The 24,173-nt window shown below is 36.9% G+C and overlaps 1 protein-coding gene across 1 annotated transcript in view; it reads right to left on the bottom strand.

The window, feature by feature from the left end:
• Window positions 1-24,173, bottom strand: part of LOC117572355 (formin-J) — a 50,364-nt gene that overhangs the window by 24,788 nt on the left and 1,403 nt on the right. The gene's annotated exons all lie outside the window — the stretch shown is intronic.

Below are 24,173 nucleotides of genomic sequence, written 5' to 3'. Positions count from 1 at the left end.
AAAAATGGTTAATTATGCATGAAACATTGAAATAAGAAAAGAACTGCCACACACACGCAACAACTGAATAATTCATTTTGGGCAACAGCAGGCGAAGCATTTGTTGATCGACTTCGCTCTCGCTCTTCCTCTCTCTTTCTGTTCGCTCTCACTTTGTTCGCAGCGCTTTGATTGTTCAGCGTGCGTTTGTAAAACAAACAAACAAACAACTCGGCACACTGTGCATACAATAACAACAACTACAACAAATCGCTCTAAGGCCGCGCATTAGCAGCAAATAATTTGTGTGCCTAATGACGTCGACTTAGACGTCGACGTTGATGTTGACGGGCCTTTCCAGACGCCAACAAAAACAACAATAAGAGAGCAACAACACCAACAACAACAACAGTTTTTGGCCTGGTCAACAACATTTCGTTTGCAATTTGCACAACACACAACACAACAAATTCTGACAGCAACGGTCAAGTTTGTTGTGCTATTGAAAAGATGGCCAAGCATACCCTTTTCACTTACATAGGGTATAACAGCTCATCTATCAATTAGAGGCTTAGAGTTAGAGTGGAAAGCGGGCAGTCAATACATCAAGTATCCTCTTGCTTCTACATAAATTATTGGTCAAGAGATGCACAGTGGGGCAGTGATAAGAAAAATAACTATAATTAACATTTATAATATGGTTGATTGCTGAAAAAATATTAAATTTGTGATTACTATTTGCTAGATATTCAAGAATATTACAATAATTAGGATAGTTTATGAGAATCATAGCAAAAAAAACTGTTAAAATGTTTAATTACAATAAAAATAAGTGAGCAAGCTAATTTTCTACTTTTGTCAATGTAAGGAACTTCTTATAAGACTTGATAAGGAAAATGTGTTTACAAAGACCTCATAAACCAAATATATACAAGACCAAAAATATCGTTAATTTCAGTTTATAAATATTAAAGTTAAAGCTCTTAACTTCAAGGGTAAAGTATTTACAATACTCTAATAAATCACATATATTTCTAACCAATACATAATTTACGGTAAAAAGTAATTGTAATATCGCAGTAAAATACATATATTTCACCCAAAATATTGTTCATATTTAGGTTATTTATACTCAATATTATTTATATCTTAATTATGCCAAAAATTCGCACTTCTATCTGCATAATTTTTATAATTAATTCAATGTATGCAATACCCTCATTAATAATATGCTGTGCATACATTTCATACTCCCCTTCAACTATTTTAATCACTTCATCGAGTGTATTCCTTGCATCGACTCGTTTTTGCTGCCTTAACATTTGTTGTAATGCGTAACACAAACAACCACAACTAGATACACACACACACACACACATTTGCGTGTTTACATCTGGATAGACAGAGGCATACAACCTTACCAGCCGCATTTGTAATCTTTTATGCTCACAATTAGCTTACGTTAACTTGGCCGAATGAATGAGGCGCCAAGCCAAACAACAACAACAACCGAGTTGTTTAATGCATCCGAAACTTACCTGCAAAGAGAGAGAAAGAGAAAGAAGGAAAGGTTAGCATATGAACATATATCAACTGAGTAGAAAGAGTAGAAAATAACAGCAAAAACATGAACATCACATATCAACTAATTAGGCGCCCACATTGCGCATACGCCGCGTTGCGCTTTGCCGTCAACGTTACGTTTGTTGGTCAACGCACTCTCAAGGCTGCTGTCGCCGGCTGCTGCTTGTGGCGAAAGCAGCTGCAAACATGTCGCTAATCATAATTTTTGATCTACAAATTAATTAACGATGCTCTCGGTGTGCTCGAGTGTGATTGCAATTTATTGGACACCAATTGAGACGAGAATTTCATTCATAAACATTAAAAGGAGGAACCCGCATCGCATCACATGTAAATTTATTAATTGCCAGCAAATGTTGCGCGTTTTCTAATGTTGTGTGTTGAGTGTGTCGTCAACGTTGCAATTGGCTTCTCTCCTCCCACCACCGCCTCCTCCCTGCGCCATCATTTGAACTGAAATTCACAAGCCATATTGCAGCTCTCAAAAGTTCAAAGTTGCACACAAAATCTTGAGAACATAAAAGTTTTTCGCACGTTTTGACTGTGTTGCGATTCGGTATTATTCATAGCGCATATTTCGACGGTTTGGCAATAACTGAGCTCCTTCTGACGGCGACGTCAACGTCGAGCGTCGAACGTCGACGCTCACAAATTGAAATAAATAATTGCAAATATTATTGGGCACTCAGAGCGCATGCCAAATGGCAACAACTACATAACAACAACAACTACAATAATGGCTAACAAAAATTCGACTCGCATAGTTTCGCAATAAATTTGCAATGACTCAACATTTGTGCAAAACGAAAAATATATAACCATAAAAACAAATATATTACACGCGGCTCGTGTAAATGTAAAATACAATAAAAATCCGCAAAAGTGTATAAACAAATAATAGATAGATTATACATTTTGACAGCGCACACATAGCAACAACAACAATGAGTAAATCGTTGAAGAAGCCACCGAAATATTTATAGACTGTAATCGGACTGTATAGCAACCAGGCTAACAAAGGTAAGAGATAAATAATTGACAAGTCCCAAAAAAGGTAAAGAAGGTTATCTTTACTGTAAATAGTAAATATATTTATAAACTTTTAAGTTTGAGGAATTTAATTTAGTTCAATAATCTGCTGTGGGAAATCCAAAAAATATTAAATATACCGAAGTCGATATTTGGTATCTCAAAACAGTGCGATATTATTCTCAAAATATACCGAAAATACTAAAATATACCAAAGGCTATACTTGGTATATCAATAAACTATGGCCTTCAAAATATACCATAGAGTACAAAATACACCAGACTGCCAACCAAAGCTAAAGTCCGATTCACAACTTTTTTATTAGAATCGCAAAATAAGTAAAATATAACGACAATATCAGAAGCCACCGAAATATTTATAAACTCAAAGGTAGAAAGATAAATGATTGACCTGCTAATCAAACATATATTTTTATAGATTTTTCTATGAAGGAATTTAATTTAGTTCAAGCATCTGCTGCGACATGTTTGTCATCCCATCGATAAGTCCCTTATTTATCTCATTTATTTGTCTATGCTGTATTTTTGTCATGCTTCTTTGACACACACACACACAACAAGCACAACAAGCACATCTGGTAGTCTGTTTGTAAGGAGTATTTGCACAATTGCATTGTTAAAAGTATTTGTTGTGGGGCTTCTGAATGATCCTGCACTTCAATGGACATACTACATGTTCAGTGCAGTCTCTTTTGAAAGCAGCCCTAGTCAGGTCAGGTCAGGTATTTGTTCGGTTTTGCTTTGGGCCATGCAACAAGCAGTTGCCAAACCTATGCACAGCTTCTTCTTCTACTTAAGGCCACAGCCGCAACCACACGTCAGCAGCAAACACACACATACATAGAGAAGTGTGTAAACTTTATGACCAAAGCGAAAACTACAAACTAGAAGTAAGTACAACAAAACTGCAGTTGTGGTCGTACATTTTCTTGGCTCTACGCTGATTGTGTGTGTGTGGTGTGTGTGTGTGCGTGTGGGTCAATTCGATTGAATTTATGCGTCTCACGGCCGCCGTGAATTTTCAACTGAATTGAATTACGTTAAATTCGATTTTGAATTATTTATATATTGGATTTGTAGCAGCAATTCAGGCAGGATACGTCCTTGAATCTGGCGCCATTCGGCTACGCTTTTGCCGTTTGGATAAGTTGACTTTAATGCAGCGAATCTGCGAATCGGTGAATCTGTATACCAAATCCGTATCGCCATTCCACGACAGATTTAATTAAAAACTACCGAAATGAGTTGCTGCCCACCCTCACCAACAACAACAACAAAAGCCCTGTGATTTATGGGCAGCGCCCGACACAAAAAAAAAAACAACTGAAAAGAAATCATCTTTCTGTTCTGCGCTAATTTCGCTCGTTGCCTCAAAAAAATTTGCATGCTAAATTTCGCGTAATGGGAAAATTTAGAAGATTTTCATAATTTTCACACTCGAAAGCGCGACGATTGCGGCAGCGTACGTTATTTCTTAATTAAATTTATTAATTGCACACAACATGAGCCAGCCAGTACAACGCGGCGTATGCGCAACGCCCACAACACCCACTGTGCAACGCACACACAGAAATATGCGAAACACCCCCGAAAACACAAAAAAATGGAAAAGAAAAATAAATAATATAAAAATACAAATAATAATGTTGATGATTTATCTATGCGATGATTTCTTTATTGCGCTATTAAGGAAAGTTTTCGAGTTCGCTATTGGCAACTGCAAATCTCAAAACGCTGGCGACATTTGTACGTCAAACAATTAGTCTCAAGTGGAGCGAAGCTGCCTTTGTATGGTGCCTGTGCCTGTGTGACACACTCAACATGAATGCGAATGCGAATATAAATATGAATATGCATATACATATATTGAAATGGAGGGAAAAACAAAAACCGCAGGGGTCCCTAAAGACAACAACTGCGAGAGAGAGCACGAGTCGAGAAAACTGTGACAAATGCCAAAGTAATTGAGTGGCCTCGCCAAACGGCAAATGCAGGCAAAATAAGAAGAACCAAATCTATTGCCAACAACGCAGACAGGTGAGGGGGAGGTGGCTAAAATGACTAAAAGTGTGGGAGAGCCAAACAAGCCTTGGTACCGTGTGACAATTTTCAATTTAATTCAATTAATTAGATGAGATTTTGAATGCATAAAGCTGAAATAAAGCAAAAAATTTTATGCTGAGTTTATACTAAAATAAATAAATATTAAAGTGCCAAACTACCTCATTTAATCCCACTGCTAGGGTATTTGAAAATTTACAAGATGTTAAGCTATGTCAGCGAAACATCGCACAACGAAATTCTCGTCGTTTTAGCCAATGTTAACAGATGAACGGAAAGCCATCAAGCGATCAGCGCCACCCGCTGCAAACAGTTAAAACATATTGAGCTATTTGCTACAATGTTGCATGTAAATAAATGACTCTGGCAGTTGTTGGCTTATAATGTAAACCTAAAAACTAAATACGAGATGCGCGATTGAAAATCGTTGCTAGAGATGCGTTGTTGTCCCTTGTGCCACAGGTGTTTGTCTTGTTCAAGAATTTACAAGCTTATTCTATGTGAAGAGAGCGAAGAACTAGGAAAAAGAGAGACAGAGAGTGAGATAGAGAGAGAGCAGCGACCGTTGCATGGCGTTAAAATATTTGCAAGCTGTTTTCAGCTTTTATTTTCGGCCATTTTGTTGCTGTCGCTTTGCTTCATTCGCTTCACGAACAGTTTGAAAACGTTTTTCATTTTAGCTTTTGTTATTTTTATAACGTATGCATAATCTGTCTGATTATTTAACTTGCGCTAAATACAAATATTTAGAAATATTTTGTAGCAATTTTTATGTTATTTTTCTTGGCTTCTATTCTTTTCTTTGCTATTTTTTTTTTCTTTCTTTCTTTCTGTTGGTTGGTTCTTTTGTCATTTGCTTTTGCTCAACTTTGCGCTGACAAAAATGAGGGTCATTAAAGTATATATAGCCTTAAGTCTTTAAGATCTATATATTATGGTTGCTTTTTTACTTATTTGCCAGACTTTGGCTTAGGCATCACAAATTCTCATTGTTATTTGTGGCCTACAGGTGGGCAAAAAAGAAAAATCAAAAATTGGCAAAATGAATATCATTGCATATAGTAAAGAAAGATAAAAAACTTTTTCGTTACCCATACTATTTTTTATTTTATTATTATTATTGTTTCGTAACCTTGAAACGCAATGAGAATATTTCAATAGGATTGTCTCGAGAGACGCCCACAGAAAACAGTTTGGCTGGCCTCATAAACTAATTTCTCAAAATTTCTCGTTCAACTAAAGACCGGCCGGCATATAAGTATCTCGATGTAGATATAGATGAATAAGTATAGTAAGCATTTAGAAAATAACTAAATACTTAACACGGCACAGCATTCAACATTTGTGCTGATAATGATTAATAAATCTAAGCGCTTCAGCACAATAAAAGAAACAAACAAACAAACAATCGAAACAGCTGCCGTCTGGCCAACCTCTGACTAATATACTATATACTATATATATAGTTTAGTATAATTAATGTTTAGAGACAATAGAATCACTAAAGAACTATAAAGTACTAAAAGCAAGGCAATATATATAAAATGATTTGTGATTTCTAACATAATAAATAGTAAAATTTCCCTAGTATATTTATTTATTTGTGGAGGTCAGTGAACTAAATGCTTAAAGAAAGAATTTATATTACATTGAAATAGAGTGCTTGGTAAACGAGTTTGTTGAGCTAATCCTTGGCACACTTATCACCTATGACTCGACCGATTTATAGCTGCAAGCAAAGCATCAAATGCAGCCATTAACATTAAATCAACTAATTCTCCATTAAGCCGAAAAAAACAAAGTACAATTTAACAGGCATCGGCAAACATAAATTATAAACATCACACAAAAAACTCAATTAAGATGCGACGACGGCGCTCAAAATGTGAAACATGCCTAAAAGTGTCTGCAGCACAAAAATGCAATAAATAAACAAAACACACAAATAAAAAAGAATCAAAATATATATGAGCGAAAAAAAAAAAAAAAAAACAAATGGCAAATGACGCTAGAAAATTTGACAAGTTTTGGCCGCCCGTTGGGAGCAGCCAAAGTGCAGCGCCATTTAACACATGCGGCAAATTAAGAGCATAAATATAAAAAAAAATAAACAAAAAAAAAAAAAACGAGTCAAAGACAAATACAATTAGCAGAGTAAGAGAAAATGGGCAACCCACGCCACAAGCTGCATATGGAAAAATATGCAAAAACTGAACTGGAAAAGCGAAATGCAAAAGCAGACGACAGTTTGTCAGTCAGCTTGATAAATTTGAATGGAATGAAATTAATTAAAAGCCTGTAAATCTACAAAAAAGCTGCGCAATAAAGTTGTCAACTTATCGACCAACTTATTCAACTGACTGACTGACTGATGGACAGACAGACAGACAGACGGATAGACTCAAAGACAGATGAACTGAGTCACTGAATGACTGAAGACTGGCCACAGATTATGATGGATGTGTGTGCGACATTTGCCAATTGTTCATGTTTTTCACATTTCGCTTCACTCGCACTTTTCCTTTAATTTTCCTGCATTAACATTAATCATCATTGTTTATGCCAAACGGCAAACCCAACAACAAAAAGACAGCGACCAACAAATATTTTGTCTATTTCATTTGCAATTTATTAGCATTTAATTTATTTATTATTTCTCTGCATTTCATTTTGTGGACAACGCATTCTGCTTTCATTTTTCATCATTTCATTCGCATAACTTTTAATTAATTTCGCATTTCTCATCAGCATTTTTTGTTTGTTGTTTTGCTCATTGGAATTTCATGGAAGATTTAAGATAAGAATTTTAAAGCAATTTTAAGCATATTCATATATTCTCAAATCTGCCCACAATGAACTTGGGTAAATGTGATTTAAGTATCAATATAGGAAAATTTATGCAGTTCTTTTTTATTTTGGAAACGTTATCGAAACTCAAACCTTTTTATAATAGAGAGAACCTTTTTCAAAGTTGGCAAACAAAGTTTGGGAGCTGAACGTATTAATATGCCAGATTAATACATCTGTCTCTCTTGGATGCTGACTAAAATTGGGACACATTCGCGCCCACTCGAATGCTGTAAAAGTCATCTAGCATTTTCCCTACATTTTCCACATACGAATATCTGTGTGTGTGAGTGTGTATCTATAATTATTTGGTGTGTGCTACCTTAAGGCACACAGCGTCAAAGGTAAAAAGTTTTTCTTGTGCGGGGCGCGCATAACAACATTCGGAAAAGTGAAAATGGAACGCAACAAATCTTGTCCAAAAATAGACGACAGCATTGGGACACAGAGAACTGAGTTCACTGTTGACTTTTGTGTTCGCAGCAGTCAACTGAGGCGATTGAGTGCAAAAGTTGCCAGCGCAACTTGTTCACGCATTGTAACTAAGTATCTAAGCTGATTTCCAGTACAGGACAAAAATCAAAAGGAGCTAGAGCTGAAGCATCATCAGCAGGACTTCCCACGCTCTAGAATTTGCCCATTGAACTTTGCCTTCGTTGGCGGCGTCATTGCACAAGGCCAAACGGAAATGGGCAACAGTTGTCAGCGTTTGGCCACCTTCCCCCTTCAAAATTTTCATCTTCTTCAAATATTTACATGGTATGTGGTATGTAGTGTGTATGTGTGTGTGCGTTATGTTGTGCGTGTGCGTGAAAATTTTCCACGCTTTTCGCTGGACGGCGTAAATCAAATGGGGGCGCTGCATTTGCTTTGATGGCAACTGTCAAAGGCATTTGACAAGATTTTCAGTTATGTTCGGGTTTTGGTCAAAGTTTTCCCCTCCAAAAGCTTTTTTCCATCAGCTTCTCTGGCTACCTTCAAGTTTGTTGAATTTTATCACAAAGTCAAAGTTACATTCTCAAATCTGCTCAAAGAGAAATCAACACACACACACACACGCATAACAACACTCACTCACACACATTCATAAATACTGTTAGCCACAGGCTTGTCGTTTTGCCTTGTTCTTTATTTTTATTTTTATTGTTTTCTTTTGTTTTCCTCGCTTCTGTATTCTTTTTTCTTTTTTGGAAGTTATTTACATGTGCTGCATTCGCCTGACAATTGACAGCACACCCTGCCACGCCCCCCATTGGCCACAGTCACCGCCCACACACACACAACAGTCAAAGCAAACTTTTCAGCCAGCGGTTATTTGGCGCAGTCGGCTAGTCAGCATTTTTACCAAGCGTTTAAATTTGTTGACAACATGTTGCGGCTGATTGTTCAGACTCTTCTCCCTCTCTCTTTCATGTGCTCTTTATCACTCTCTCTCTCTCTCTCTCTCTTTCTCTTTCCACCTCTGTCTCTGTCTCTCATGCCACCCCTCAAATGCTGTGCTATCTCTCGTGTCTGTTACAGTTGAACAAATCGATTGATTGATTTCTCAGGTGTGTTCGATTGCGCTGACGCTTTGCAGAAGGCCGCCGCAATGATTCTATGCTGCGACCAATGATGCCAATTTAGCTGTTTTCAAGCTAAACTACCATAGCAAATTATTGCCAAGATATTCTCTAATATATTTGTAGAGTTCATTAATAATGCAAACAAAATATAATTTCAGATTTGTTTTAATTTTTTAGTCATTATTAAAATTTAGAAATATTTAAATATTTTGTCAGTAATTCAAATTTTGTAAAATAGAAGGGCCTAAAGACTTTTCCTATTCCCAATTCAATTATTTAATAAGATTTGTTTTAAATTGTAATAAACTGTCATAGAAAATTGTATTTTTTTAGTTGTCAAATTATAATAATAATACAAATTAGATTGCATTCTCTAAATAAAAAAAATGTTTCTAATAGTTCAGTAGACCCTTTTTAATTTCTTTTAAGGAAAGCGTCTGTCAACTTTGTGTACTCCAAGATAAATTAATAAGCTTTTTGTTATTTATTTACATCTATAAAATAAACAAGTTTAATAGACCCTTTATTTAATGAAGAAAAGGGTATATCAATGTTAAATCTACTTTGTTTATTCCCAGTTTAATTGATAAATATTTTGCTATTTATTTATCTTATAACAATAAGTTAATATTGAGTACTCTTAATAATGAAGAAACTTAATCATGTTTAATAGACCCTGTATCACTTTTAGTTTGAAACAGGTCTCAAAATGTGAAATCCACTTTGTCTATTCCCAGCTCAATTGAACCGTATTTTCATCTATGCTCACCATCTATGTTACATTTAGTAATGTAGAGACAAAGGTAGTTCAGCTTGATTTAACAGCTTTTAGTAGCTTTTCTTTGTCAGAGTGTAGCAAATATTTGTGAATAGATATGAAATAGTTCTGTTGACATCGTGACTAGTGTCTATTTGTGAGTGTGTCAGCCTCAACAAACTGCAAAACACTAACTGACTGACTGACTAACTGTCTGAGTGACTGACTGACTGGCTGAGTGTGTGTCTGGGCATTTTATAGAACGTCAAAGTGATGCGCATTGAATGCGTTTGGTAGAAACGACCTAAAACCTAAATACGGCGCTATTTTCGAAAGTGCTTTCAAGTACGCAAAAAATGCGCCTTGTCGTTTGATGTGCATCAGTAGAGAACCAAACAGAACAGAACAGCACCAGCACAGCACATTACACAAAAGCAAAAGAGACCGAGAATATATGTCTGAGCAGATCGATGCTGCATTGAAGCATTATCGCTGACCAAATGCGCAAAATAAACAAAGCCAAACCAAGTCACAAAATGGAAAGGATTTTTTTTTTTTGTTTTTTTGTGTGTTTGGCCAGCAAAATTAATTACAAGAAAGCAAAAGCGATGCCAATGCTAGACTAAATAAAACTTGCACAAAATGCGAGAGACAACTGAAAAGAAAGCCACAAAAATAATAATAAAAGAATCAGACGACAGAAAAGGCGAACAAATGCTGTGCATTTTTTATGCAGGGTCCTAAATAAACAAGACCAAAAACTGCACGGATACGAGGAGATTCCCCCGCTTCCCTTCCCTCTTTCCTATGCCAGCAACTTCGCAACTCATCTCTTGACTAGTCTCAGAGCAGAGCTGTAGGCCGAGCCAAAATGAAAATTGCATTAGAATCTTTGCTCATGCATGGCCACGACATCGTCAGTCAGCCTATCTGTCCGACTGTCCGTCCGTCTGTCCGTCCGTCTGTCTGGCTGTGACTGCGTGCCAAGTTATTTGCATTGCTGTTGATGCTGATGCTGTGGCGTATCTTTGAGATACAAGTGCGTGGCATGCGCGTATTTTTGCGCTTATTTGGGCTAAAAAACTTTGCCGTTTGGGGCTCAACATGGCTGACAATGCTAGATTTGCATGCCACAGCTCTGTCTCTCTTTCTCTGTTGGCGCTGCTGTTGCTGCTGCTTTTGGGCTGACAGTTGGCTCGTGTCGATAAAATTTGTTGCTGCCCCGAGCTGGCTTAAGTGGCGACGTTCTTGTTGCCCCATCTATTTATAATGCTGTTGGCCGATCCGCCAGCAGTCAGACCCCATCCTCAGTTCTTGATCTTTGTCTGAGTTTTTGTGTGCCGCATAAATAAAAACTAAGCGAAGCAAACTTAAAAATGGATATTTATCCACCATACAGCGAGCGGAGCGCGAGCGCATAATAAAAGTTTTAAACAAAAACCATCTTTCGAATAAAACCCCGAAGAAAATACAAGAAAAATCTGCACAAAACTCAAATTAAATCAAGAATCTAATAAAAATAAGAAACTAAAATATGTCTGCAGCACACACAAACAACATAAAAATGTCATGCCGAAACTCAAATACTCTACTGCGATTTATTTACAGAGAAGATTTCTTCGATTTCTTTATGGGCAAACACAGTAGTCGTAACCTTTTTCTATTAGTGACAAATTTCTCAATAATCTGGGACATAGAGCATAAAAGAAGCTGGCAATAACGGACAGTTTAAAATCAAATTACGCACATAATTTATATTCAAAACCTCAAAACAAGAACAAAGTCGAAATAAAAACGAGACACACACAAACACACACAGACTGACTGCACACCTCCAGATCTAAAACCGAGAAATTTCGACTGCAAAACTTTTATAGTCCGCCCTCAACATTATGCTAGCTGTCCTCCCGTCTTTTCCTCCCCCCACTCCACCCCGCTCTGCTAGCAATTGCCACGTCGACGAGTCTGTCGTTGTTGTTAGAATGGAGGGGCATGGCATTGTGACTGTTGTTGTTGTTGTTGTTGTTATTGTCGTCGTTGTTTGTTTGTTGCTTGGCTCTCGACCATTCAATATTTGTCCTTCATTTGAAAGTCAAATGCGTGTGGAGGCAAAGAAATCTGTTGCGCCATGGTCGATGTATCTGTCTCTCTGATACTGGGACTGGGAAGTTCTTTGGGATTGCCTGGGTATGGGTTTGGGATACGGTGGGATTGGTGTTGGCACTGACACTGTTTTCTAGCCCTGGACACACGGCGACACTCATGACCTAAGCATGAGATTTCTATACACAATAAAGTGGAAAAAGAAAAAGGAATACGCTACTAAAATACTCCCTGTAGTTAGATATTTTAAGTAGTTTTTAGTATTATTTAGTATTATTCAGTATTATTTTAGCCCACCTAATAATTATTATTGCTCATAAAATGCTAAAAGAATACTGAAATAATACAAGCATGATACAAATTAATACTAAAAGAAATACAAAATAATACTACAAATTCTTTAACATACTGAAAATTCTAAAAAATTGAAAATTCTAAACCAAAACTGTGATGGTATTTTAAAAGAATATTATGTTTTTATTATAGTATATTAACTTAAATGCTTAAAATTGTATGAGATCTAACAGTACTAAATTATACTAGCTGAACTTCAACAACCTAAGTAAACTCTTTTACTTTTACTTTTTAATTATACTAATAATCTTTATGAAATATTTGCAACAAGAGTGTTAAACAAGTGTTAAAAGCTTAAGCTGTCAAAAGTGATTTTAATAAAATTCGTTAAAATTTGCGACGCTTTCTCCTAATAAAAATATATAGATTCTTTCATGGTACACCCCTTGTTTTATTTTACGACTACAGGGTATTAAAAAATATAATGAAAAGCGAATGAAAACCGGCAGCAGACAAACCAAAGAATGTATGTGAAAAACATAACATAAATTCTAAAAAGCCTGACAAGCATATACACACATTAAATGCCAGCCACACACACACACACACCAACACACAGAAGCACACACCGAACACACACACGCATAGCAAGATAAATAATAAAATAAAGTTGATATAAAAACTACGAGTCGAAGATGAGTCGGAAATTGGTTTAAAAATAAATGCAGGCACATCAAAATTTATGATCATTATATGATATAGCCGACACTCCAACGCCAACTCGAATTCGAATCAATTTCAAGCGATTAACAACATTTCGCCCGCACCCGAGAGTGCCAATCGAATTTTAAGTACAATTGTATTTAGCGTAGTGAGTGTGACTAAATCAACGCATCGATCGTATAAATGTTTTGAGTAAACGGAATGTAAACAACAATTGCTGGATATGGCAAATGGGAAATGCGCAAGTACAAAACCCGAAAAAAACACCAATAAAAAAGTCAAATACCATGACAGGCCAAGGCAGAAAAACAAATGAAATGAAAATTAACATGAATGGAAACTAAACAACAAGTCAACGAGAGCAATTTATGCACAAATGAACAAGTTTCCACACACAACACACACTGGCCAAATTAGTTTGGCCGAAGACCGGGCGACTGACCGGGCGCCATCAATTAACCGCAAGGTGGCAAAAATCGAAATTGATCGAAATATGGGCATCATGTGAATCGGCCATAACAATCGAAAAATCCAATTCCCAAATCCAATATCAAATCCAATACCATAATGTGTTAATTGCCATTTAAAAATTAGAAAGAAGGAAAAACAAAATCAGAGCAAATATATCTAAGGCGTCTCAAAGACTTTGCTGAGTTACATTTTCATTATGCTGCGTGCCACAATTTTTTCCATAATTTCCATATTTATTTGTTGTGCTTTCAAATGAGGACACAAACGGCCGGCTGCTCGCCGAGCTAATGGCAACAAATTGCCAAAATGTCAATGAACCAAACAAAGTGTCTGCATATGCTTCAAAGAGGCGTGGCAGGGTTCGCTATTATCGAGCACAAAGTTCAACGATTCCGCACACACTTCTTTCATCGTTGGCGTCTTTTTTTTTGCACCAACAGCAACAGCTTGTCAGGAAACGATTTTCAATTAGCTGCCAAACAAACTGAGTCAGTATATATTTATTTTCCCAGAGAGATTTTGGTCAAATACTTGCAGCACAACCCGAAACCAAGAAATGATAACAAGAACAGCAACAGCAACGAGTGCCTCAAGGCATTCGCATTGTTGATCAACTTAGCGCGTGTGTTTTTCCAGGTTCTCGGCTTGACCAGGCTAAGGCCAGCGGCTATCTTTGAGCGGTCTTTCTCTCTCTTTTTGACTATGTTTACCTTTAAGCGGGCAAGAGTTGGATAAACTTTACCCTGACGAAACTAGAAAGAGGTTGTCACAACAATGGCACAATCAGAGTTCGCCAGCAGCTCTCAACACGTGTCGAAGCTCTCAAGGTAGCTTAAAGGTTTTATGCCAAATTAAAGAAATATTCCACTAAATGGACCCAATGGCATTATTAACACAAAATATGGAAACTAAGCTTTTAAATATTATTAAGCTGGCAATGTTAAAGTTTTCTCTACTTAATTCAAGAATTAATTTAATACTTTACAAAGAGTATTACTCAATAATGGAAACGAGTGGCTGTGATTCATGTAAAGCGCTGACGAATTCCACGCTATAAAATGTCATTATATTCGTTGCTATGCATAGGTCACTAAAAGTCATAAAGTTCATGCTCAATTTAGGCACGTTGCAGTCATTTAAAGCTTGATATAAACCATAATAATAACCGTATTTAATAAGTAAATAAAAAGGCACGTTGTAGACAGAATTTACGATCGATTCGCGACGATTTTATTTACATTGTTTTCACAAAGTATTTGTTTTAATTTAAAACATATTGCATGCAAATTGTAAAGTGCTGACCGCACTGCAATAGTTTTCCCTTAGTCAACCCCAAAACTGCGGCAAATAATTCCATTTAAGAGGCGCACGGTTTACGTGAACGTGAACGCCACACAATGTTGGCGCGGGGAGCTTAGGACAACTTAAGGGCTTAAGCGATAGATGGCGCCACCAGCAGCGAGAGAGTGACAGCGACAATGTGTGTTATGTGCGCATTGCACATACGCCCAGTTGGCCAGCCAAAATTACTTTTTATGCCCTTTTAAGTTGACAACTTTGCAAAGGGGTTGAAATCGGGATGGGGGTGTCTGAGGGACGGATAACTTTTCCATTAAGACAACAACAGGAACTGCAGTGGCGACCTCAGTTTGCGGATGCCACGAGTCAACATTAAAATAGTTTGGGGATTTGTATTTATGTTGATTGCATTGTCAGTCCACGTAACTGACATGGACAACAACCAAGTGAGTGTGTGGGTGTGTGTGCGAGTGGGATTTGTGTGAGAAATTGAAAAGTTGATGCCACGTACCGCCTGCTGTCTGCTGCCCGTGCTGCAGATTTGTAGATTTTCTCTGCCAATGCACGAGAGTTGAATGCAATTTTGTGCCCTGACACATGCAAAAACTGCTATGCCAAATGGCAAACTGAGAACTGAGAACTGAAAACTGCAAACTGCAATGTGAAAAGTTCAGAGTGCAAAGAATCAAACAGTAAAGTGCCAGTATCCAAGTGGAGGACAAGAGCATGGTAGTTGTAGTACTTTCTGCTGGACCAAAACATGTACGCAAATCAACAACAACATTGCCAACTACATAAAACAGCAAACTTTATTGCATTCCCCACACGCTGCTGCTGCTCATGACTGTGGCATGCACCTGTTTCAACTTCACTTGAAGCTGCTTTATTTATAGACTGACTGCAGCGCCGTCGCCTGACTATTTGCCATGTTTGACCCACATCAAGTGCCTGACAATTTCTAGTTATTAATATACAGGCCCCAAAGGAGCGCACCTCGAGGCAGGGCCATCACAATTATATCTAGACAGCTGTTGTGTGTGGCTCTTGTTCTTGCGTTTGCTGCTGATGCTGCTTCGCTGGAAATATAGTTATCAAGGCAGGCACAGACTTTAATTGTCAGTCGGCTGCGAAAGGGGAAACTTTATAATTGCAAAATATGAAATTTGCAACAACTTTTTCAATGTAAAATCTGACTGGATTAAAAAAACACACACAACGCAAACAGCTGCATCAGAACTTGACCAACAAATAAATGCTGGTAACTTGACTTTACCACAGACAGCATTTAGTTATTTTTAGACTGCAGTTTCAGCAGTAATTTAGAGCGAAAGCCTCGAAGATATTTTGAGGTTTTTGTGGAAATTGCTTTACTTAATACAATGCAAAAAATATGCAAAATGCAAGCCGAAATCTAATTAAATAAAATACTTTTATGGCTTAGTTTTAGTAATAAAATGAAGCATAGTTTATGTAATCATAGAATTTAATTTAAGTGAATTTATAGCTAATAGTTTTAGAAGCAAAATGTATGAAGAATAATTTATAGCTTATAGATTTAGTAATGGAATGAATAAAGAATAGTTTATCTATTCACAAAGTTTAATTGAATAGAACTTAACTCTGCTTATAGATACTTTTATAGCTCATACTTTATCTATTTATAGAGTTCAATTGAAGCGACTGGCTTCACCTATTTAATCCCTTTAATAGTAGCTGCTGTCAACATGAACATCATAACCTGCCCATTTCAATTTACGACATTGAAGAAGAGATGATATCTCGTTTCCATCTCGGAGGATTACATTTCCAATTACTTGCAATCCACACACACACATACAAATCTCACATCGATCAGCATTAGTTGAGATTTTGCTATTGCAGCTAATTAGACAGTCACATCACGAGTTTCACTCTGAGTCGAATTGCGACTGGGAATTTTGTGCTGCGACGAACGGGGGGGGAGGTGAGTGGGAGGGAGGCTGTTCCTTGGGGACGACGACGATTGCAGCGAAAACGCCTGTTGGCAATTTATCTATATCGAAGTGGCATTAAAAATACAATGACCACACTTCTTGACGTGCCATGGTCAAATTTTTGTGCATTTGTCAAAGTGAAAATAAATCAGAAAACGCCAAACAAAACAAACGCAATGCGCAACGCAAATGACAAATTTTCGTTTTGGCTTTTTGGCAATTGTTTTGTTCAGAGTTTGTTCTATTCTATTCTATTTTATTTATATTTGTGTTGATTTTGTTTGTTTTTGTTCTCGTTGTTGTTATTATTGTTGTTGTTGCTTTCACTCTTAGAATAAAAAGAAATGCTTCATGCACCCGAGCTAATGAGCAATGTGACACAGTTTGCAGGACGCCCACGTTTTTTGGCTAGATTAGGCTGTTTTTTAGAGTGTTGAGGATTCAACCTCGATTCGATGACAGCGGCAAAAAAATGTGTGTGCGATGTTATTTAAAAATACCGAAAAAAAAGAGAAAAAAATTCGAAATATAAAATGCAAATTTTATGCCACATTTAAAATAGCCGGCGCAATGTTTTGTAATTTATCAACGACCGCCCGCATATAACGAACTGGCAATAAGACGCAATGTGGGGCGTGGCATGGCGTGTGACTGCAACTACAGCTGTGTCGGCGACGCACGACGACAACAGCAACAACAACAACGGCAACGACGTCGACAAACGTTGGCGAAATTGTTGCAACAGCAATGGCAACGCCAATGCAGACATTTCTTGACACTTCTCTAAATAGTTTTGCGTGCGACGCAATGAAAGAGAGACAGAGAGACAGAGAGAGAGGGAGAGAGCGAGCGCAAGTGCGTTTGCCTTGCGGCCACAAGTGACGCAGAAGAAGAGACGAGTGGAAAGACTGTGACAGGGGATGATTTAGACAGCGGGGGCTGCCACACGGTCACTCGAGTGCCAAAATGTCCCCGCACGCCATTAAAAATGTTGCGAAAATTACACAGCAAACTGAAAGGTGTTCTAATGAGGCGTGCGCCGGAGTCTTCAATGTGAGTGTGTGTACGAAAGTGTGAGTGTGTGGGTGTAAATGTGATGTGGGTTGCTTGAATAACTGTGGCATGAGTGAGATCTCTATGCTTAAAGCGCAAACAAATATGCGATAAAGCATAACCTACTGAGCAAGAAAAAACCGCAACTATTTAATTTAATCATCTCGTTGTTTCTCGCATTTGCCACACCAACTTTAAACTTGGATAAAGTGTGATACGATTTCGTTGAGATTTACGTGACAAACAACTTTTTCAAAGAATATTTAATATATGATTAAATGATACGTGTAAAAGTGTGATTAAAATAACTAATTATTCTTCCTGCTGACAAATGCTTTCTTTACGACTGACGATTGCTTTTGCTTCTATTCAACTGATGATCTTCTTTCAACAACTGATGATTTACTACTGACGACCGATAGCTTAGTACCTATCGAGTTGGTAACGCCAACCGATACCGAAAGAGTCTATTGACTAGCCTCCACCTCTGTTACTTGTATTATATTTACAGACTTAACACATGGGCTGAAAAGTCCCGGGCCTAACATAGAAAACACGCTTTTTTTGGATCAAAATTGGCGTTACTCATTAATTTAATTTTTATCAAGAGCATTGCAATCATTCCAGAGCCGCTGTAACATTTCAATATACATTTTTTAGAACGATTTATTTTTTGCCTCAAAATAGGCTTCAATTTCAGTGATAACCTCTTCATTCCTACGAAATTTTTTACCGGCGAATATTTTTTCAGGACTGCGAACCTCCAGAAGTCGCTGGGAGCCTAATCTGGCGAATACAGTGGATGTGGGAGCAATTCGAAGTTAAATTCATGTAGTTTTGTCACTGTCATTGAATCATGAACACATTCTTGTTGATGGTCAAAAGTGAGCAAACGCGGCAGCCACTTTGAAGAGAGCTTTCTCATAGTCAAATGTTCATGCAATATTAGGCCAACATGTTCTTTTGATATCTTTACGATGTTAGTTAACTCACGCAAATTTAATTTTCGATCATTCAAAACGATTTTGTGGATTTTTTTGATGTTTTCTGGTGTGACCTCCCCATTTGGACGTCCACTGGGGTCTGCATAATCGGTGTCTCTACGACCACGTTTGAAGTCAGCAAAACAACGTTTAATTGTTGTTTCTGATGGAGAGGAGTCCCCATAACACTATTCAAGCCAAAACTGTGCTTGAACGGTATTTTTTCCCATCAAGAAGCAGTGTAAGATTAGAACACGAAATTGCTTTTGATCCATTGTTTTGAAAATAGCAAAAGTAGTGTCACTCTTAGCTCAATAACTTACAAACTAATGAATAGAATATCATGAAATTTTAGCAGCTGTCTTCTGAAGGGTTGTATTAACTGAAAAATAGGTGACTGCAATAAAACTAGCGCCACCTATGTGTAAGGCCCGGGACTTTTCAGCCCACGTGTTAGTATAGAAAAGAGTTTGAAATTGTTGGACAAACGAATTTAATGCAATTTTCCATAAAACATTTTAAGCCAGCTTCAACTGACTTAAAGGCTAAACATTCATGTTTCAAATTCGCAATTAGCTAAATTTAACTTTAATATTCACACAAAATATAGAGAATAATTAACTTCTTCTTTAACTTCTAGTTCATGTGTAGTTCAAATTACCAAAAAGCATAATTTAACATTAATATTGAGACAACAACAGACAACAGTCTAATAGACAACAGAGAAATTTAGTAAAATTTAGGCAACTTCTTCTGTCATAAAAGTTCACCATAAGCATAATGTAATATAAAAATGCATACTAAGCATAGACAAAAGTTGCAAGTTTTTTTAATTGAATTAAATACAATTTTGGCCAGATATTAGAAACCAAACTTTTAAGCAATTAAATTAGAGTCCAATTTCAACAGTTTCAAAAAGACTGTCAGCTAAACTAAAATCAAATTAATGCCAACTTTAAGGCAAACTATTTTTAGTTGTGCCTTAGACCAACCCTTGCTCAATTTTGATTAGTTTTGAGCAAGTTCAATAACCATAGTTGATACCTGTTCAAAATGGCAAAATCCCACGCGGCGACCCAATTACTCAGCCATTGGCCTCAATTTTAATGCTGCAATCCGCAGCGAATGAGTTCAAAATCAAGGTCGCCCCTCCAAGGCAAAGGAATCCATGCAGCGAGGTGTAGCTGAAGGAAGAATGGTCATGCTACATCATCCATGACTCGAGCTCGCCATGAATACAAATTGTTGCAAGCAACAAAAAATGAGAGAGAGAGAGAGATCGAAAAACATGGAAAATGGAATTCCAATTCAATAAAACATCGCTACACACAGCCAATTGCAATTGAAGAGAAACAGTTGAAGCTTATTAAATATATAAAGCAAAATTGCGAGCAGAACATGGAGAATGACCTTAGAAAGGGAGAAGAGAAGTAGAGAGGAGATGGAGGGGGGTTGGCTACACACACATGTTGCACGGCAACGTGGAAGAGCAGAACTTCGATGTACTCGGTAATTGCCAAGAAAAATATTTTTCAATAAGCCAGCACACAGAAAGCGAAATGAAAAGAATTTAAAAATACATAAAAACAATAAAAACATAAAGGCAAACACACCTGCAGATTGCTAGAGAGATATTGCTATATACAACACAATTTGTCTCAGTATCATTCTCTTTATCTCTCTGACTCTCTTTCTCGTTCGCTGCTTGTAAAACTGGAATGCAAAACACACACACACAGACACACACACACAAACAAATTTAGCTTCCTTTCATTCGTTTTTTTTTTTGCGCCATTGTTCCTTTTGTTTATTTGCACAAATGCGTGAGCTTTCATTTGGATTTTTTCCGGCGAATTCCGAGGCAGCAGCATTCGCATTCAACGCTAATCAAATGCGGAGGAGGCGCGGCGTAGTTGCTGAAAAACTTCGAGGGAAAAACTTTTCGGAAAAGCGAAACAGCGGCCTGTTGCTCTGTCGAACATATGTCTGCAATATGCAAAAGTAATGCACAAGCTCCCGACAATGGCCGACAATGCTCGTAACCGCCCGTAAACCAAACCAAATACGCGTCTGCCTCCAACTCCCTCTTTCTTCCTCCCCTTTTCAATCACGACTCTCTTTAGCCTCGACACAACGTTTTACATGAATTTTGACTTTGGCGTGCACATGTATGAGAGCCTCCGTCTGTGTGTGTGTGTGTGTGTAAACATTGCGCAAAACCGAAAACAACAAAATTATTCATACGCCACGTTGTACCGCAGCCACGGCAAAGACGTCAGCGAGACGCGGCTGATTCAGACAGCAGCCAAACGAAATTTGACTACAAAAATGGGCAAAATACAAAACAGAAACAACAGCTTCCATGTGTCTGCTGCTGCTGTTGCTCTCTGTGCATGTATGTATGTATTTTTGTGTGTGTGTGAGTGCGTGTGGCTTTTTCGGCAATTTTGCGGCATGTTTTTCACACTTTGGCGCGCAGCTAGGCCAAAAACAATTGAACACGACGCCCTGGCTGCCATGGATATCAGAGAATTTTTGTTCGTTGTTGCTGTTGCTTTTGTTGCTGCCACTGTTGATGATGCAAGTGCAAATTTATTTGCCACTTTGTTGCGCGTCCAGCGGCAATTTCAAATATGTTTTGTTGACTGAAGCAGCCAAAAGGGATTTCAATTGATTTTCATTTGCCACTCGGGCCAAAACCATCGCAAAGCTCTTATCATCAACTAGAGTGAGTGCATGCACAACAGAACTTTAAATATTTTATACAAATTTGTGCGCTAAAGCTAGTACTTTAGCTAATAACTACAGCAAAGCAGTTCAATTTGTGGGATTATATTTACCAACTAGTTTGACAACTTGACAGCAAACTAAAACACAAACATCAAGTGATGGTTTTGGTTGAAGTTTAATGCGATTACCTTTTCAAAAAGGTAAACGATTTAGAGCTTTTGCAGTGAATTGAGTACAAATTTTCTATCTACTTTCTATTCACATATATGTATTAACAATATTGTATATCGAAACATTCGACTGTTTAAAATGCACTTTAGACTTTTCTCGAGTCTTAAGTAAAATAAATTCTAAACTTTACACGCTTAACTATTTCTATATTCAACTATTTTCTATGTACTTTTGTGTAACACAATAAACATAAAAAAGCATGTTTTCCTATGCAAGTTTACTCGGAAATCAACATTTATCATTTTAGATTATGAACAGAAACTTTAGTTATCGATTTTGCAGTGAATTGTTTAATAGATTTGTCTTTGATGCATTAGAATTGATGCACAAACATTAAACTGCTTCCAAAGCACTTTTGCATAACAAAATAAACATAGCACACAATATTTAGCTATGCAGCTTTATCATTTTAGTTTATGAATTAATTATTGATTGCTGGTGCAGTGAATTGTTAAGAAATTTCACTTTCACAAAATATTTAGCTATGATTTTAGTTTAAGAATAAAATTGATTTTAATGATTAACAGTTAACAAATAAAAGTGTAAATATTCTACTGCTCAAAATTCACTTTTCTATAACAAAATACACATACCACACAATATTTAACTATGCAGCTTTATCATTTTAGTTTATGAATAATAGCATTAATTATTGATTGCTGGTGCAGTGAATTGTTAAGAAATTTCACTTTAATACAATAAAATTATTGAGCAAATATTCTGATGCACTTTAAACTTTGCTAATCAGCTTGAGGCTTAAGTAATGTGTAACAAAATAAACATAGCAAATATTTTCCCTTTGCACAGAACTTTATGCTTATTATTAAGCTTATGAAATACAAACAATTTGGATTGGATGCAGCAGCAGTTGATTTGAGGTGAATTAATGCAGCAAGCTGCCAAGTTGATTATCAAATAAAGCAAAACACTTTAGCCAACTCTTCGCTTTCAGCATGTTAAATATATATAATCGAAATGTGGAGAAATGCTGGAGAAGGCAACAGGAGGAGAAAGCACAGCGTTGGTGGCGTTTGGGGACGTTGGGGCTAAAAATAGCAGCTGCGACACTTACTTAAAGTGTTTAAGAGCACAAACAACGGGACAAACAAACACACAAGCATCACTCGAACACAGCAGCAACAACAACAACAACAACACCTTGTGCCCCACTCAACACTAAAAATTACATTGAAAATGGCCATAAAAAAAGGCAGGCAGGCAGCAGTCGGAAAAACAACGGGCAACAGGCAACAGAACAGAACAGCACAGAACAACACGAAGGCGGCCCTTTTGCCTCTTATTTCTCATTTGGCTTTCATTAAATTTGATTTTATTATTGTTGTTGCTGTTGCTGTTGTTGCTGCTGTTGATTGTCGCACGATGGCTAATTTTGAGCGCAGTCCGCTGCTTTGCATGTAAATAAAAAAGCCATAAAAAAAAGCAGGCAGGCAAAATGAAAATTCTTCAATTCTTTTATTTTTTGGCATATCAAAGCAAAAACTGCACAATATCTAGAATATCTAGAAATATTTTACTATATCACAGTCTATATAATACAGACTATATAGGCAAATCGAAAGGAATCATAAAAATCACAACAACAATTATTTTGAAAGAGTGTCAAGGCTTTTGGGACCACAGAAATTAGTTTTTCTTGCGGCTTTTCCAACTATTTGTAAACAATGCGCATTGTTGTAAACAAGACATTTTACGATTATTTGCTTGTCTCGCACTCTCGATGCTGTTGCTGCTGCCTCCTCCTTTTTAGTGTGATCAATTCTGGGTATTACAATAATTTATTTATTTTTAAATACGTTTGATTTTTGAGGCCTCTGCTTTGTTTTTGGGTGATGGAAATTTTGAACTTTTTATTGTTTCGCCTTAGGCAAATACAAAAGATGATTAATGAGCCACACTGAGCTGCGAGACAATTGTCTAGTAAATATTGTTTTTCATTTGTTTCCAATTTTCTTTGATTTTATTTTAATGTTTAACACTTTTCGCCATATGTTTTGGCAAACGTTTAATTCATGTTGTTAGCACATTCCCTTAGCAAAATATATTAGTCATTATTTCTATGCTACAATTGCAAATTGTCTGCATTGGCATCTTTTACATTGTGAGCGGAAAAACAAGTAAAATATATTATTAACAGCTTGTTAACAAGCGAGGGCTCTTCCCAATTGACATTGCCCCCATTTGTGGCAGCAAACTAAATATAAATCCGTTAAGCCCCGCAAATAAATAATAACACAACGAGGCTAATCTAGCATTAAGAGATCCTTAATGTTGACTCAGAATACACGGCAAAAGTTTGTTGACATTTCATTAAGTTTTGCGAGACGTTTTCACTATTTTTAAAGGTACTAAAATTAAGTTCTTTTTTTTTGGTGATATTGTTTTGACATTTCCGGCGAGAAATATTTTCAAAAAAGTATATATTTATGTATGAATATTATTAAAATTTCTG

Source organism: Drosophila albomicans, chromosome 3 (genome assembly GCF_009650485.2).
Source record: "Drosophila albomicans strain 15112-1751.03 chromosome 3, ASM965048v2, whole genome shotgun sequence".
Taxonomy (NCBI): Eukaryota; Metazoa; Arthropoda; class Insecta; order Diptera; family Drosophilidae; genus Drosophila; species Drosophila albomicans.
This window is presented reverse-complemented; position numbering and strand designations above follow the sequence as displayed.